The sequence below is a fragment of the Myotis myotis genome, unplaced genomic scaffold (assembly GCF_014108235.1).
Source record: "Myotis myotis isolate mMyoMyo1 unplaced genomic scaffold, mMyoMyo1.p scaffold_m19_p_6, whole genome shotgun sequence".
Taxonomy (NCBI): Eukaryota; Metazoa; Chordata; class Mammalia; order Chiroptera; family Vespertilionidae; genus Myotis; species Myotis myotis.
In genome coordinates this window covers 60,880,724-60,897,982 of record NW_023416368.1, presented here as the reverse complement: position 1 = coordinate 60,897,982, position 17,259 = coordinate 60,880,724, and positions in this window count along the sequence as shown.

Below are 17,259 nucleotides of genomic sequence, written 5' to 3'. Positions count from 1 at the left end.
TGGTATTTTCTTTTTTTAAAATATATTTTTTATTGATTAAGATATTACATATGTGTCCTTGTCCCCACGTTACCCTCTACCCCCCCCCCCCCCGCTCATGCCCTCACCCCCCCCCCCCCGTTGTCCATGTCCATTGATTAGGCCTATATGCTTGCATATAAGTCCTTTGGTTGATCTTTCCCCCTTACCCCCACCCTCCCCTACCTTCCCTCCAAGTCCCAACAGTCCAATCAATGCCTCTCCGTCTCTGGATCAGTCCTTGTTCATCAGTTTATGTTGTTCATTATATTCCACAAATGAGTGAGATCATGTGGTATTTATCCACTCTCCAGTTCCATCCATGCTGTGGCAAATGGTAAGAGTTCCTTTTTCTTCTTCCTATTCTTAAAGAATACCTTTCAGCATTTCATATAATGCTGGTTTGGTGGTGATGAACTCCTTTAGCTTTTTCTTATCCATGAAGCTCTTTATCTGACCTTCTATTCTGAATGATAGCTTTGCTGGATAAAGTAATCTTGGTTGCAGGTTCTTGCTATTCATCACTTTAAATATTTCTTGCCACTCTCTTCTGGCCTGCATGGTTTCTGTTGAGAAATCAGCTGACAGTCGTATGGGTACTCCCTTGTAGGTAACTGACTGTCTTTCTCTTGCTGCTTTTAAGATTCTCTCTTTATCTTTTGCTCTTGGCATTTTAATTATGATGTGTCTTGGTGTGGTCCTCTTTGGATTCCTTTTGTTTGGGGTTCTCTGCGCTTCCTGGACTTGTAAGTCCATTTCTTTCACCAGGTAGGGGAAGTTTTCTGTCATTATTTCTTCAAAAAGGTTTTCAATATCTTGCCCTCTCTCTCCTTCTGGTACCCCTGTAATTCTGATGTTGGTACGCTTGAAGTTGTCCCAGAGGTTCCTTACACTATCTTCATATTTTTGGAATCTCTTTTCTTTTTTCTTTTTCGGTTGGGTATTTTTTGTTTCTTTGTATTTCAAATCTTTGACTTGATTCTTGGGATCCTCTTGTCTGCTGCTGGATCTCTGTAAATTATTCTTTATTTCAGTCAGTGTATGCTTAATTTCTAGTTGGTCCTTTTTCATGTCCTCCATGGTCTCACTATACTTATTGAGGGATTCATTAAATTTATCAGCGGTTTCCATAAAATTCTTGAAAAACCTTATAAACGTGGCCTTGAACTCTATATCCAATCATTTGCTTTCCTCCATTTCTGCCATTTGTGACCTGTTTCTTTGTCTCCGCATTTTGGCAGCTTCCCTGTGTTGATAGAGTGGCCCTGTGCGCCAGGTGTCCTGTAGGGCCCAGTAGCTCAGCCTCCCCAGTTACCTGGGGTGGACACTCTTGGTGCACTCTTGGTGCCTTGGTTGTTGTAGGATCACTGGGAGGAATTGACCTCCAGGCCAACTGGCTGTGAGAATCAGCTGTGTCTGAAGTGGGAGAACTTCTGTGCTGAAGACACCCTTCTGGGGCAAGACTTGCTTCAGTGGGGCTTTGGTGCTCACTGAGTCTGCTCCCTGAGTGTGTCCCTTATGGATCTGAGGAGTTGCAATCTGGATGGTCCCCCTCTGACCACTGGGTACAGTGGCTCCTGGATCTAAGGAGGTGCTAATTCAGCCTCTGCCTGAGGCCACACAGCAGGAGCCACGAAGAGGCTCAGCTGTGAAGCAATGCAAGCCGCTGCGGGGCCTTGGGCCTTCTCTTGGAAGTTCCGGGTCTGCCTGGCTCGGCTGCAGTTAGGTACATTCACATGCAAAAGCCTCTGCCGCAGCCTGGGTGGGGCGGGGTCTCAGGGAATCAAAGGGCGGATCAAGGAGCTATGGCTGATTCTCCGCCCGGAGTCGCGGGTCTCAGTGACCCGCTAATTGCTGCAAGCACCTCTGAGGGAAAGCCGCCTTCAAGTTCGCCCGCTGCCAGACAGACCAGCTTCTCCCCGTATGAGTCCTGGGTCCCCAGAGACTTCCCGGAACCGGAGTTCAGAGGAGTCGGGAGCTTGTGATTCAAAAAGACAGCCGCGTCCTCAGGTGCCACCCCCTTTACTCGCGCGCGCGAGCCGGCCGTACCTCTGCACTTGTACCTCCGCACTTCACCTCTGCAGCTCCTCTGGCTCTCAGCGTGCTTTTCTTTCCTTCTAGTTGTAGAATTTACACTCAGCCAGCCTTTCTGTTGTTCTGGATGATGTTTGCTCTGTCCTTTGCGGTAATTTTTAATTGTTGTGTGAGGCGGCAATTTCCCGGTGTTTACCTATGCCGCCATCTTAGTTTCTCCGAGACCTGGTATTTTCCAGAAATTTGAGCAAAAATATATACATGTTTGTATAATTTAGTTAACTTTTGTGTGTATATAGCAGCATTTATTATTCTATTCACAATAAACCAAGATCATTATAGCAAATAAATATGTCAAATAAAAAATAAACAAAGAAGAGAAAAGAAATAGCTAAAACTTCAGCAGCACTATATTGTTCCCATATTATTAGATACTCCCAGAAGATTGTATGCTGGTTATTTTCCCAAGTTTTCTATAAACATTAATTTATAGAAACTGGAGTTTGAACTGGAAGAATTTAAAGTGGCAGAATTCATGAGATTGTTAAGAGATAGCAATAATGTTCTATAAGTCTTACTTTACTTCCTAAAAATATAGTATTATATAAAGTTTATATTTAAAGCATATTTTAATAATAGCTACATAATCTTGTTCTTTGGAAAATAATTCTATTGACAAGACATGCTTTCGCTACCAAAGATGTTTACACTCAAGTTTTTAAATATTTTACCATAAAATTATAAATTATCAGTGTATTTGTTATAGTAGCAGAATTGTTAAATTTGCTTCTGTTTCCTTTCATTTAGTAATAGGGCAAATAAACTTCTTTATTGACCTTTCTCCTTGGTAAAATTATCTCCAAGACAATGGCATTGTGTAACTTCCCAGAAGAGGCAGCTGGCTTTTCTTAGAAAATTTTAATCTTTATTCATGTCTCCCATTCCTAAATCCATAAAGCCTTTCCAGATTTCCTTTTTGTAAATGGCATCTTTCCCTTTTCTGGATTCCTCCTCTAGATGCCTTTTGTACTCTATTGCTGCCTACTTTTGCCTTATAATGTTTGTATTATTGAACTCATATAAACATCCTTTGCCCTATTACCAGTAGACATCAGTTCCTTGCAGACAAAGATTACATTTTTTCCACATTTGTAATTTCCACACGATCTAACATAATGCATTACACAAAGAAAGCCATTAAACAAGGTTTATGAAAGAGCCATCAACTGTTTTGAATATCAAGTTGTTTAAGGAGCATGTGCTGGATGCTTTGTGGTATTCAGAACATTGATCTTTCTGTAACTTGTCAGAAAAATGAAATAAATATGCATTACTACAAATACATTTCACACACTATGTAACACGATTAATAATCATACAATAGAAATGCCAAACTACTTTGCTATAATGTCTGTTAGTCCCACCTTAGAATATTTTCTGTTATAAGAAAAGCTGTCATATGGTAAATTATCTTGATGCAATGATAGCCTTTAAATATACTGGCAGGCAAGACCACAAGGGCCATATGAGAGAAAGGCTCACAGAATAAGTCAAAATGCTCAAATAAGATTATTTATTTAATCAATTAAAATACATAGTGAAATATCTAAAATATATAAAGAACTCATACAATTCAACAACATAAAAGCAAGCAATCCAAAAAATGGGCAGAGGACCCAAACAGACAATTCTCCCAAGGAGACATACAAATGGCCAACATATATATGAAAAGATGTTCAATTTCACTACATATTAGGGAAAGGCAAATTAAAACTATAATGAGGTACCACCTCACAACTATTAAAATAGCTATTATCAACACGACAAGTAATAACAACTGTTGGAGTGGTTGTGGAGAAAAAGGAACCTTCACACACTACCAATGGGAATATGAACTGATACAACTACTATGGAAGACAATATGTAAATTCCTCAAAAATTTAAGAATAGAGTTACCATATGACACAGCAACCCCTCTTCTGAGTATCTATCAGAAAAATTTAAAAACATTTATTTGTAAAGATATGTGAAACCCAATGTTCATTGTAGCCTTATTCATGGTGGCCAAGACATGGAAACACCAAAGTGTCCTTCGATAGATGATTGAAAAAAGAAGATGTGGTACATATATACAATGGAATACTACTCAGCCATAAGAAAAAATGAAACACTAGCATTTATGACAACATAGATACATCTTGAGAATATCATGCTAAGCAAAATAAGTCAGATGAAAAAAAGTCAAGAACCATATGATTTCAGTCACATGGGGGGCTATAAAATTAAAAGCAACAAATGAACAAATAATACAAACAGTCATAGACATAGACAACTGATTGGCAGTTACCAGATGATAAGAGGGGTAGAGGGAGGCAGTAAAGGGTAAAGGGGGTCAAATACTAGTATATGGTGAGGAAGCAAGATTTGATTTTGGATGGTAAATACACTATGCAATATACAGATGATGTATTATTGTAAAATTAATAATATAATTTTATTAACCAATGTCACTTTAATAAATTTAATTTTAAAAAAATGGTAAAGCTCTCGCTGGTTTGGCTCAGTGGGTAGAGCACTTCCTGTAGACTGAAGGGTCCTGGGTTCGACTCTGGTCAAAGGCACATGCCTGAGTTGCGGGCTCAATCCCCAGTAGGGAGCATGCAGGAGGCAGTCAATCAATGATTCTCTCTGACATGGGTGTTTCTATCTCTGTCTCCCTTTCCTTTCCTCTCTGACGTCAATATAAAAAATATATTTAAAAAATTTAAATACATAGGGAGAAGCAAAGGGGAAAAGAAGGCATAGGTTAATACATTTGAGATAATGTGCAGAGTGAAAGACCATATTATCCAACTTCTGGGTTAAGCAATTCTAGATAGATGGATGATAGATAATGATTATAGATGATAGATAGATGATAGATAGATAGATAGATAGATAGATAGATAGATAGATAGATAGATAGATAATCTCTGTCTCTATCTCTGTGATGAGCCACACTATCCCACTAATGGCATAGTTATAAGCACCAGAGTTGCTATTTCAGTAAATTGACTCACCTACAGAAGCCAAAGACCAGCACACATACTTGCTCTACCAGAGAGATACAGGGTAAGTATGCCTGACCACTGGATCACCAATAGAAAAGCTCACTGGACGACAGCATATGAGAAGCTACGGATTTTATTTGTGTTTCTTGAATAGGTGACATATGATGCCAAATGCACATTACCAAAGAGGGACCAAATTCAAACCTTATGAACACTCAGTGGCTTACAGATATTTATTGCCTCATGAATACTAAGTGTCTTCCATACATTTAGAGTACCATAAACATTAGGTATCTTTTGATTTCTGTATCTTTTTATATCTATGTTCATCTCACACTACGTGTTCTTCTACTTATTCCTATTTTATAGTATAAATACTTTCAAATAATTTATTTTTTTAAAAAAACCTCTGTAGCAATGTTCAATATTGTGCCATTAGGTTCAAAATGTATTGTGTACTTAGAACAGCCAGGAGGTCAGTAGACAATAAATAAGCTCAGCATGAGGTTTGTGGCACATTAAGTATAAAAAACAAGCCATCTGTGAAGCTATATTTAAAAAAATAAAAATTATTTTAATAGAATGAAGTAGCATTAGAAGGGATTAGGGATATAAAGACAAGAAAGTAAGTTTCAAGATTCAACAAATTAAACAATATTGGTAAGAAATGCTATAATGTCTGAAGCCCCGTAATTTCACCCTTCAAATTACAAAACTTACTTCTCACTTACGCTTTTATGTCCAACACAGATTCAGCTAGGGACAGAAGTCTACCATCTTATAGTATCACCCCCTCAATATCGTGGCAGGAGACACATGAATAAAGAAGCTGAAGTAGCTTCTAAGTGCATAGCCTAAGCCACATTAATAGTATAAATAAGCTTTCCTCATATGGAGCCAAATTTGCAGTCTTTGAAAAAAATTTAACATTCACCTTTTGGCATGCTGTGGTTTGACATGAAATGCAGCATCAACACCTCCTAGGGGGAGTGGGAAGACTGAACCAGAATGAGAACACCCACTGACATTTGAGGGGAAAAAAACCCACCTCTTTGGCTTCCATATCAGAAATAGTGACACTGAGTGAGCAGAAAAGTCCCACTCACACTGCTCTGAAAAGTTCCTGTAAAAGGTCTACTCACCCTTAGACTGAAACTGAAATTCTTGAATTAACAAGCCCTCCAAAGGATGCCTTTCTTCCTAGGGAGAGCTGGAGAGGTGGGGGTGGGGGTTCTGGACTGAGACAGGAGCAGGGAGAAGAAGTGAGGAGCCGTGGGGGAGAGGGAGAGTCCACCTTTTAATGAGGAGGCCTTCTCTACTTCTGTAAGATGGAGCATATTACTAGTAAAGTCAGCTCACTTGGGTGTGTTTTATATATTTTTATCTTATATTTTTATCTAATATAAATCTGAGCCTTCAAGAAAAGAACTCTTTTATACTGGGGCTGGAAGTCCTCACAGAAGATGGTGTCTAATTTCTGATCCTCTGACAGCTTTCCAAGCAAGACTAGGCTGAGGGACCGCTAGACCCTTCAACCCCATCTTCCAGGATCAGTGAATGAAGCCACCATCATTCACCAGGAACTACAGGGACACCCACTGACCTGCTCCAGCTTAAGACCCTAAGACTGGACTTCCGATTCTTAAATGTCCCCCCTTACACACACACAGAGCCCATGGACACACCGGGGATTTGGGAGAAGGGATAGGGGAGCTGGGGCATCTGCAGTACTTGTAAGTCCCTAGAAAAATGTATTTTACTTCTCAAACTCTCATTTTTCTTATTTGTGAAATGGAAGTGGTAATATCTGCACTGTTTCTGTCACTAACATTGTGAATGACTAAATGCATATGAAAGGCCTCTGAAATGACAATGAGCTAGTGTTTTGTTAACAATCTGTTTATTTTGAATATTTAAATTAGGTCATCTTAATTTATATTTACACTGTGTGTGTGTGTGTGTGTGTGTGTGTGTGTTTTAAAAAACAAGTCATTTTGTAGAAGAAAAAATATCCAATCTGATATGTGGATTATATATTTTATCCTTAAAGTAAACATACTTTGTATAAGCATACTGCTTTCAGATTTCTCTTTGTAGTAAGCTACCCTACCTGTGGGTTTAAGATGACGAGAGAGTTTATTTTAAAAAATAAGTCCTCTTAAAGGCAAAATATAATACTAACCTTTTGGCGGTCAGCACATCAGTCATTAAACTTCTGCTGATAAATGTTTATACTTTATTATTACAGCTATTCATAACAGCTGATATGGCACTGTAATTACAATGTTATCTACTTTTCATAAAAATCTTGACACAGCTTGACAATATAATACAATTTTAGAATACTAAGCTCAAAAGGATCTCAGAAATCATTTAGACCATGTCTAGATAAAGTAACTAAGGCCCAAGAGGTTAAGTGGCTTTTATAAGATTCTACAGTTAACCCTTGGCAGAATTATGACTCTGACTTAGGGTCGCTTTACTAAATAGTGAATTTTCAAAACCTTTATATAGAAGCCTTCTCAATTTTATTTAGCAGAGAGAATATATACTATGGTGATGTGTGAATAGAAGAAAAAATATTTTGCTTTAAAACTGAGTAATACCTTAAATTTTAATATATATACCCATAATTAGTCAAGTGATATTACACTGAGTTTTAAATATTCATTAACTCCACAGTGTATAAAAAAAAGTATTAAAAAAATGAAGTATGACCCTAATCGGTTTGGCTCAGTGGATAGAGTGTCAGCCTACGGACTGAAAGGTCCCAGGTTCGATTCCGGTCAAGGGCATGTACCTTGGTTGCGGGCACATCCCCAGTAGGAGGTGTGCAGGAGGCAGCTGATTGATGTTTCTCTCTCATCAATGTTTCTAACTCTCTATCCCTCTCCCTTCCTCTCTAAAAAATCAATAAAATATATTTGAAAAAAATAAAAATAAAGTATGGAGAGTATACAATGTATCAAATAATATCTGAAACAGTTCTATGTACTAAGTATATTTATCTTCTAAATCAAATATTCACTAAAAGAGAATAAATGAAAATTGGCCACCAGTAGTTTTCTACATGTCCAAAAAGTATCAATTGTATAAAAATTTGTGTGTACACACACATATATACACACACAACAGAAAGTATATTCTATTGAGTCTACTTACAGCAAAGGTTTCTTTTTAAGGGAACTAACTACATCGTATCATCAAAATAGCTTTTAAACAAGGTTCTTTCCAATTTAAAATCTATCTTTTCTTTGACTACTATTTTTTTTTTATCACCAAATTCTTTGGTTCTTAAGTTATTTCATATCTATGCAATGCTGTTGGTAAACAGAGTGAATTTTTCTCCTTTTAGAAAATAGTCATCATTCATCTACTGCAAAATCATGTTGGTGGGAAAAAACATGATTTATTAGGAGATTTAATAAAAGCACAGTCTTACTAGGGTTGGAGTTCAATGACATCAAAATAGGAGTTCGGCACTCTATATAGCAAATTATACCAGATACAGCTCATGTAATATACAAGCAAGAAAGGACAAATAGTATTATGCAATTTTTATTTCTAGGCATATAATACATAGGAAAGCCCCTTTTAGGAAAAATTCAAAATATACAAATCAATTTCATGATATTGATCTAAGACCCTATAAAATACTGAGTTCAAATTCATCATCAAATTCTACTGTGTAAGGACCTCATCATTCAGCACTGAATTTATTGACAAACAGAAAATTACATGAGAGGTACCACCCTCTTTGAAGGATGAAGGATGGGTGTAGCAGCACTGATGAGGCCTTAATGTCTAACACTAAAATGGAGGGTTATTAGAAAGCTATTAGAGGCCTGGTGCATAGGTGGGGTCCCTTGGCCTGGCTGGTGATCTGGGCCAGCCAATCGGGGCTGGCCAATCAGGGCCAGCTGGCCAGGGGGACAGACTGTGGGAGGTTGGCTGTGGGAATGCACTGACCACCACGGAGCAGCTCCTGCATTGAACATCTGCCTCCTGATGGTCAGTGTGCATCACAGCGACTGGTCAACTGATTGTTCGGTTGTTTGGTTGTTCAGTTGCTTAGGCTTTTATATATATATAGATACTAATGCCCAACACCCTACATGGGCATTGTGAGGTCAGTGTGAGGTCATGTCTGGTATCAGATCCGTCTTCCTTCTCTCCTATTGGGTATCTAAAAGCACCAGGCATTTCTGTAATGAGAATGTAAAACATTTGTAGTCTTAGGGGCTCTCATAAGATTTGTACACATATTGAATGATCTCTGACACATGTGTGAAACTCTTGTATGACACTTGATATTTGAGAGCTGTTTCATAATGAGTGTGTTCATTACTCACCTAATAGAGAGGTGTCATGTTTTGATGTTGCTTTGAGCTTGACCATCACGAACAAAGTTTCTATACAAGTTCATTTTCACTCCTCACAGCTTTGCCTTTGCTTAGTTACAATTCAATGTAGACTCTCTATTTTTATGTTGGATTGATTTTTTAAAAAAAAGAGAATGTGCACGCTTTCCTTACTGATTGTAAAACTGTGCGTAAGGATATTGTACCGCCTGTCATTCAATGTTCTCTATCCAAGGACACACATAATCAATTTGTGCTTTAGTTTGGTTCAACAACAACAACAAAATAATCTTTATAGATGGATGTGCATGTGTTCAGTTGTCACAAGATGAAGACTGTATTTCTTTCTTTTTTAAATCTTAGCTGACCGAAACAGCATCAAATGTACTTGCCAAACGCTGTAATTCAATTCTGTCCTGAAAACATTTCACTTTTTCTGCTAACTTTAGAGGCACTATTCCATTTCATACTTCCAATATACAATTTTGAACTCTTATTAAACTGTAAACTTTCTCAAAATTCCCTTTTCCATCCTGCCTTCTTCTGCTCCATTTACCTGTCACTATCTTGGCCCTTTCTTGGATGCCCAATGGCATGGGGATGTTGAGCCTAACCTGACCAGGAAAGGAGCATGTTAATTAGTAGGCCTTACCTAGTCAGAATTCCTTGTTTGAAACAAGATAAACTACATAAAATTTTGGATCTAGTGAGTTGGGTACATTGTGGATACCTGGATCTCCACTTAGCAACTCACTTCTCTCTTTACCCTTTCTTCTCACTGTGAAGATTGAGTTTTTGCCTCAGTTTCTGGAATTAGCATCCCATGTATTTTGCATGGAATGAAGTCCTACTTTAACACTAATTTTGTTGGAATCCTAATAACAAGTATAATATCAGATAAATTGTTTCATACAATGAAGATTCTATGGTGCATATCCCTATGTGAGGACTGGTGTCCTCCAAATCACAAAATTGCTCAGGGTGGACCAAAAGTAAATTATAGTTATTTGTATAAAAATAATACAATAATTAATAAATAATAAGGCAAGAATAAACTCTGTGTTTCACATAATCCCACAACTGTAAACCTAGTTTTGCCTCACCCTGTAAAATAGCCATTTACTCAAGCTTAACCAGGATTGCTACTTTGATAACACAGCTGCCATGCACTTTAACTGCTACATTGGATTTGCTCATATATCAGTGTTTGCTCAAATCAAGCTCAAGTTGATGATTTGTCACTTTTATCCCAGGCCATTCCAATCTCATTGAGCTCTTATCACTGCCTACATACAGTCCTACTACATTGCCTTCGACAATTCATTCTCTGACTTTCTCAGGCAATTATTTCCTGCCTTTTAGTCTCTCCAGAACCCTCAACCCTCCATCCCCTTCTCACATGCAGATGAAAGGCTTCTCCATCTTGGATATCTTCTTCCTTATATAGTATACCATCTATGCAACAGACAAAATACACCTGCTTCTACTAAGGTATCATCTCTACTAATTCTTTCTAGGTCATACTTCCCATCTGCCCATTCCTCTTCAAGTATTCTGACTCTATGCTGTATTATTAATTTTTCTCTTTTTATTGTATCTTCAGTCACCATATAAATGTACCATTGCTTCTTCCATCTTAAAAAAACAAATCTTTCTTAAGGTTACTGTCTTATTTCTCTGTTCTCCTTTAAATAAAAACTTCAGTTGTCCACCCCTCCTGATTCTACTTTCATACTCTCTGGTTCTGTCTAGAAGTCACGCCAATCAGGATTTTATTCCATCCATTCTACTAAAACAGCTTTGGTCAATGCTCTGCACAATACTCCTTGCAATGCTTCATTTTTGATCTTCATCTTGTTTGACTTCTAAGGATCATTTAAAATATCCATTCGTGTTCTTCTTGAAACACTGTAGTTGGTCACTGGCCTTCTAGAACACCATACTCCTAGTTTCCCTCTTATCTAACTCTTCTCTATCTCCTGTGAACTCATCCAGTTTCATTGGCTTTAAATATGACCTTTTTGCTAAGAACTTTAAAATTTCACTTCAGACTCAATTTCTTTGGTGAACTTCAGATTAATATAAGCAAACGTCTTCACTGGAATAAGCTTCTCAGACTAAACTTGGTCCAAACACGTCTCCTTCAGACTTCCTCATTTTAGTAAATAGCACTGTCATTTATGTTCCATCATCCTTGGCGTCTCATTTTATATCACATCTCACAACAAGTACATGAACAAATTCTGTTAAAGCACAATGTAAATCTTACCCAAGCCATTATTATCCTTACCTAGAACATGGTCAAAGTATCCTATCTGATTCCCTGTTTTCAAGCTAAGTCTTTTGCCACAGAGAAGCCAGAGTAATCTTATTAAGACAATAAAGCTGATCATCCCTTGCTTAATAGCCTTCTGTAGCTTCTCATAACACTTACAAAAAAAATTAAGTACAAAGTTCAACAGTTACATGACCTGGCCCTGGCAAAATCTCCATCAGCACCTTCACTCTAATTCCAGTTACACTGGCCTCGGGCCATTTCTCCAATTAGCTAATGTGCCTACCTCAGAGCCTTTGCATTGGATGTTTTCTTTTCTTAAAATGTTTTTACCCCCAGGTATCTACCTCCTGACTTCATTCAGGTCTCATATATTACCTCCTCCAAGAAGCCTTTGCTGAAAAAAAAAAAAAGATTGAAAATAATACCTTACCTCACAATCTATCTCCTTGAATTCTTTTATTCCATGTCAGTTATCATTACCTGTCACAGAAACAACCAGTAAATCAATCAATTTTGATTTAAAAAAATATCAGCCAGCTTCATGAAAAGTTCAGCTTTTCATTCCTTGCATCATAAGAACAAAAACCAAACCAGTGAATTAATTTTAAAAGTTTATTTTGGCATTGAGAAGACACAGAATGTGGTCAACATTATCTTCAATCTCTCTCTTTAAAGGGCATGATGTGAAAATTTTATAACATATTATGTGAAATCCACAGTATGTTATCTGGGAAAGCCTAGGAGATAATTTTCAGATATATAATAATTTTCAGATATATAAATTTCACATATTTTGATACAGAACTAGTGGTATTTTTTTCAAATGCTAAATATGCTTACATTATGCTACATGCTAAAAATCTCATTTCTACCCTATTCATCCCATTCGTATCATTCAGGGGTAATTTGTTGGAAAATCTTCTACTTTATAGTTGAACTCGTAAACAACTCAAACAGTAATTGAAATGCTCATATCCTCCTACTTTGGTAAGAGTGTTAACAAAGAAATATGTGGAACCTAAAATCCAGAGCTTGAGTCTTGGTTCTGAAACATGAATTTTAGGGGTGAAAAAGACGGGTTTTAGGAAATTTGAGAAATTAAGGGGACCATGGAGGAAGCACGGGGCTGCAGAGCAACAGAAGGTATATCTCCATAGAATAAGGAAGCTGAAAAGCTCAACAGGTATATTTCCAAAGAATGAGGGAGCTGGGAACAGCAAAAGGTCTATATTTACAAAATAAAGAAAGGAAGCCTTTCATCCAGAAGAAGAAGAAAGCCCAAAAGGAATAGGAAAACAACAAGCAAGAAGGGGCGGGAGGGTGGAGTGGGGCAGAACCTCACATGGGACCTTTGAGCCCAGGAGTTACTATAGTAACCAGTCTAAGGGAATAGTGACCAATCAGAGGGGATATCAAGGCACCAGGATCTGCAGCCTTTATAAGCCATAGGGCAGGGATCCTCAAACTACAGCCCGTGGGCCACATGCAAATACAAATGTTGTATTTGTTCTTGTTTTGTTTTTTTACTTCAAAATAAGATATGTGCAGTGTGCATAGGAATTTGTTCATAGTTTTTTTTTAAACTATAGTCTGGCCCTCCAACGGTCTAAGGGACAGTGAACTGGCCCCCTATTTAAAAAGTTTGAGGACCCCTGCCATAGGGAAAAAGAACTCAGTGGGACCCTTTCCACCTCCCTACATGGGAGATCATTCTGTGGGACTCTTCCCCCTCCCTAGATGGGATTCTGTACTTGTTCTTTAGTAAATTTCTACCTTTGCTATACCATCTTCTGTCCATGGATTCATTCTTCAACTCCAGCAGACAAATAATATGCGTTCTAGTCGAAAAGTTCCGTATCAGTTCCACCATTTGTTATGTCTATCGTTGAGTGAGTTATTCAATGCTATAGCCTCAGTGTTCTCAGTGTTACCAACACACACACACACACACACACACACACACACACACACACACACCAAAACAAAACAACAACAGCAACAACAAAAAACAGAGTAAAGCCTGGACAGTGTGCTCAGTAGTTGAGCATCGGTCACTGTTCAATTCCCAGTCAAGGCACATATCCAAGTTGTGGGCTCAGTCCTCAGTAAGGGGTGTACAGGAGGCAACCAATAAATGATTCTCTCTCATCATTGATATTTCTTTCTTTCCCTCTCTCTTCCTCACTGAAATCAATTAATTTTTTTTAATTTTTAAAAGGAATAAGTATTTTGAAAGACTTAAAAGTATACAATGAAATTATCTGAAAACTGGGAAATTATTAGGAATCTAAAATAAATCTTAACCAATTTTATGCTATATTTGTTGAATACAAATGATGACAGACAGTTGGCAACAACTATTTAGGCACTACAACATATACTGGGTATTTTACCACAATATGATAACATAAAATTTTGGAAGGGTTAATATGTTTAGCAAGTCCTTATTTGACTCTCATATACTACAGGAATAATTAAAAAAGGAAGAAACTATTCCATATCCAAAGAATATAAGCTGGTACCATAAAATAAATATATTTATAATTATTTGCATAAGACTTTTCTTAAAGTAGCTTCAAATTCCTAATATTCATGTGTCATTTACACCAAAGAGATTCCAAATTAGTAAGGGGATTATTTTAGTTTTATGAATTTCACCATTTACAATCCAGCTGATGGCTGTTAATTTACCTAAAGTCACATGATAAATCAGTGATAGATTAAAAATAAAAAGAAAGAAAACAACCACAGCCCAACATAAGTCCTAAGACAGAAATTAATTTTTCAATCACTTTTAACACTAATTCTCTTTACAAATGTTCCTGTGTTGCAGGAGACCAAAGAAAAACCAAGTGACACTTGAAAGAAAAGGAGGGACACTGTTACTTACACCAGTGGACTCAGGGAATAACTTTCCAAATCTGAGTAAAGTAACATGCAGGGGGCTTCTCCTTTATATCTCCCTGTGGTCTTTGTCCCACAAATATGGATTATGCTTCTGGTCCTTTTTGTGGGCTTTGCAAGAATGCCCCCAGGTGTTGGGGGTCTCCTGGCCATATCTGATGGTCTGGCCTGGCGCCAGCATTAGTAACCCTCCCTCCGGGGCAGTGCACTGTTCACAGGTTTATGGTCTCTGTGACAGGTTCTGCAAAACCAGTTTCTGGGAAAGAGGTAGTGACTTAATTATAGGTTATCAAGAATGTACACTGGGCTGGCTGGCATGGCTTCAGATTGCTAGCCCCTCAAATATCAGGGTTACATTGGAATTGGCCCTTTTAGCCTTCTCACCTGTGATGTGAGTATATTGCGTTCTTCCAATCTTGAGTTGTTGAAAAAATATCTTGAACAATTCCAGTGGGAATACTCAATAAACTTAGAAGTAGCAAAATCAGCCCTAGCCGGTTTGGCTCAGTGGATAGAACGTGGGCCTATGGATCAAAGGGTCCTGGGTTTGATTTAGTCAAGGGCACATACCTTGGCTGTAGGCCCCTCTCCAACCAGGGCTCTGCTGGGGGCTCATGTCGGAGCAACCAATCGATGTGGTTCTCTCACATTTCTCCTGTCTTTCCCTCTCTCTTCCACCCTCACTAAAAATCAATGGAATATATCCTAAGGTGAGGATTACAACAACAAAAAAGTAGCAAAATCATCTTATTACTGAAAGAAAATGGGTAAATTTAAAGACCACCAATACAATATTAATTTTTGAAGTTAACCATCTCCAAGCTAGCATATGGGAATATGCAAAAGAAATTTTCACTTTCTAGAATGGCCCTTTCAAGTGTCCAGAGGCATACGCGGGCATAGCACATGTACTCCATGCGATAACCCTATTCTCCCCCCTTTCTTCTCTTCAGAGGATGCTCACCCCACTACAAAGTCACTCCCAGCACTTTTGATGCTGCTATGGTGAGATAATGAGTTTTTCTCTTTGGATATAAGAATTTTATTCACATACTTACAGATTATGCTGTGGCTTTAAGGCATGCAAAGCTGACAGCTACTCTAATTAGGATATACTCTTGAATTCAGGGAAACTCAGACATTTAAGAGATGATGTGATCCTTTGGTGGGCACATCTAGCTTAAAGGATGATCTTCTCATGATGCAATTTATTAACCTCCTTTCCCCTTTTTAAATATATCCTTGTTGGGAGTCTTGAGAACATTAGCATTTGCCCAGGGGTTACCACTTTTACAGTTTGGCTTGATAATCAATTCTACCATGAACAACATTAAAATTAAAGTGATTGAAATTCAGCTTCTCATCTACCTTATGCACTGGTACTTTTCCCATGGTATTTAATGTTGTGATTTTCCACTTCAGTTTCTTACACTAAAAGAGAATGAGCTGATGCAGTGTGCAACAATGGAAGTACTTTCTTAGATTCAGGCTATCTACCTCATACTTTTCTTGAACCTACAACTTCCTCTATTTGGATAATCTATGGAAAACTCTCTCATGCTATTTGACTTGGCCTGTATCTAAAACACAAAGGGAGCAAAGCTCCAAATCTAATCAGATGTCACTATAAAACCTCTTACTTCCAGAACCCAATAGCAGGTAGGTGATTTCTTCATATAACCCCGCCCCCCACCCCCATCACAGAGGACGACCAAAATCAAGGCAAGCAGAGCTTCAAATCCTCAATCTTCCCTACCTCCCCCTCTTGTCATCAGAAGTTACTTTTTCTGTGTTCCATTTTCTCCAGACCCTCTTTATCTTAAGAATTTGAGGAATTCATTGTTCTAAGGTAACAAAGACTAAGGATACCCTACCCAAGAAACACTTACATATTAGAATTGAATGCCTTCAATTTGACAGCTAAGAGGAAAGTTCAAAGGTAGAATTTCAGGAGTTGAAACATTAGGGAAGGGAAATATGTGTGTTGTGGGGGAGGAGAGGAGCAGCTTCCTCAGTGGTCTTAAGACCATACTCTGGCCCTGACCAGTTTGACTCAGTGGCTAGAGCGTCGGCCTGTGGACTGAAGAGTCCCGGGTTCGATTCCGGTCAAGGGCATGTACCTTGGTTGCAGGCACATCCCCAGTGGGGGGTATGCAGGAGGTGGCTGATGGATGTTTCTCTCTCATGGATGTTTCTAACTCTCTATCCCTCTCCCTTCCTCTTTGTAAAAAATCAATAAAATATATATATATTTTTTTAAAAAAAGACCACACTCTGCATGTTCACTAACCTGCTGGTACATAAACTGACCTTATTTATTTAGTTTGTAAGGTAGCTGGCAGAGGCTACAACATGCTTTTTTAAGAGGAACTTTGAACATATCAAACAACAGAACTCTATCTGCTTTTTTTTTTTTTTAGCATATGTGAAATGCAGCAAGGATGAGAATAGGGAGACCAGGCTACTTTATTAATCCAGGGGGCAGACGTGATGACTTGTGCCAGGATATTAGTGGAAGAGTCAATCTTGTCTCCAACACTTCTGACTGAATAATTGAAAGAAGAGACTTGTCATTTATGAAACTAAAAGAAGGGAGTGGGGCTGTGAGGTTTGT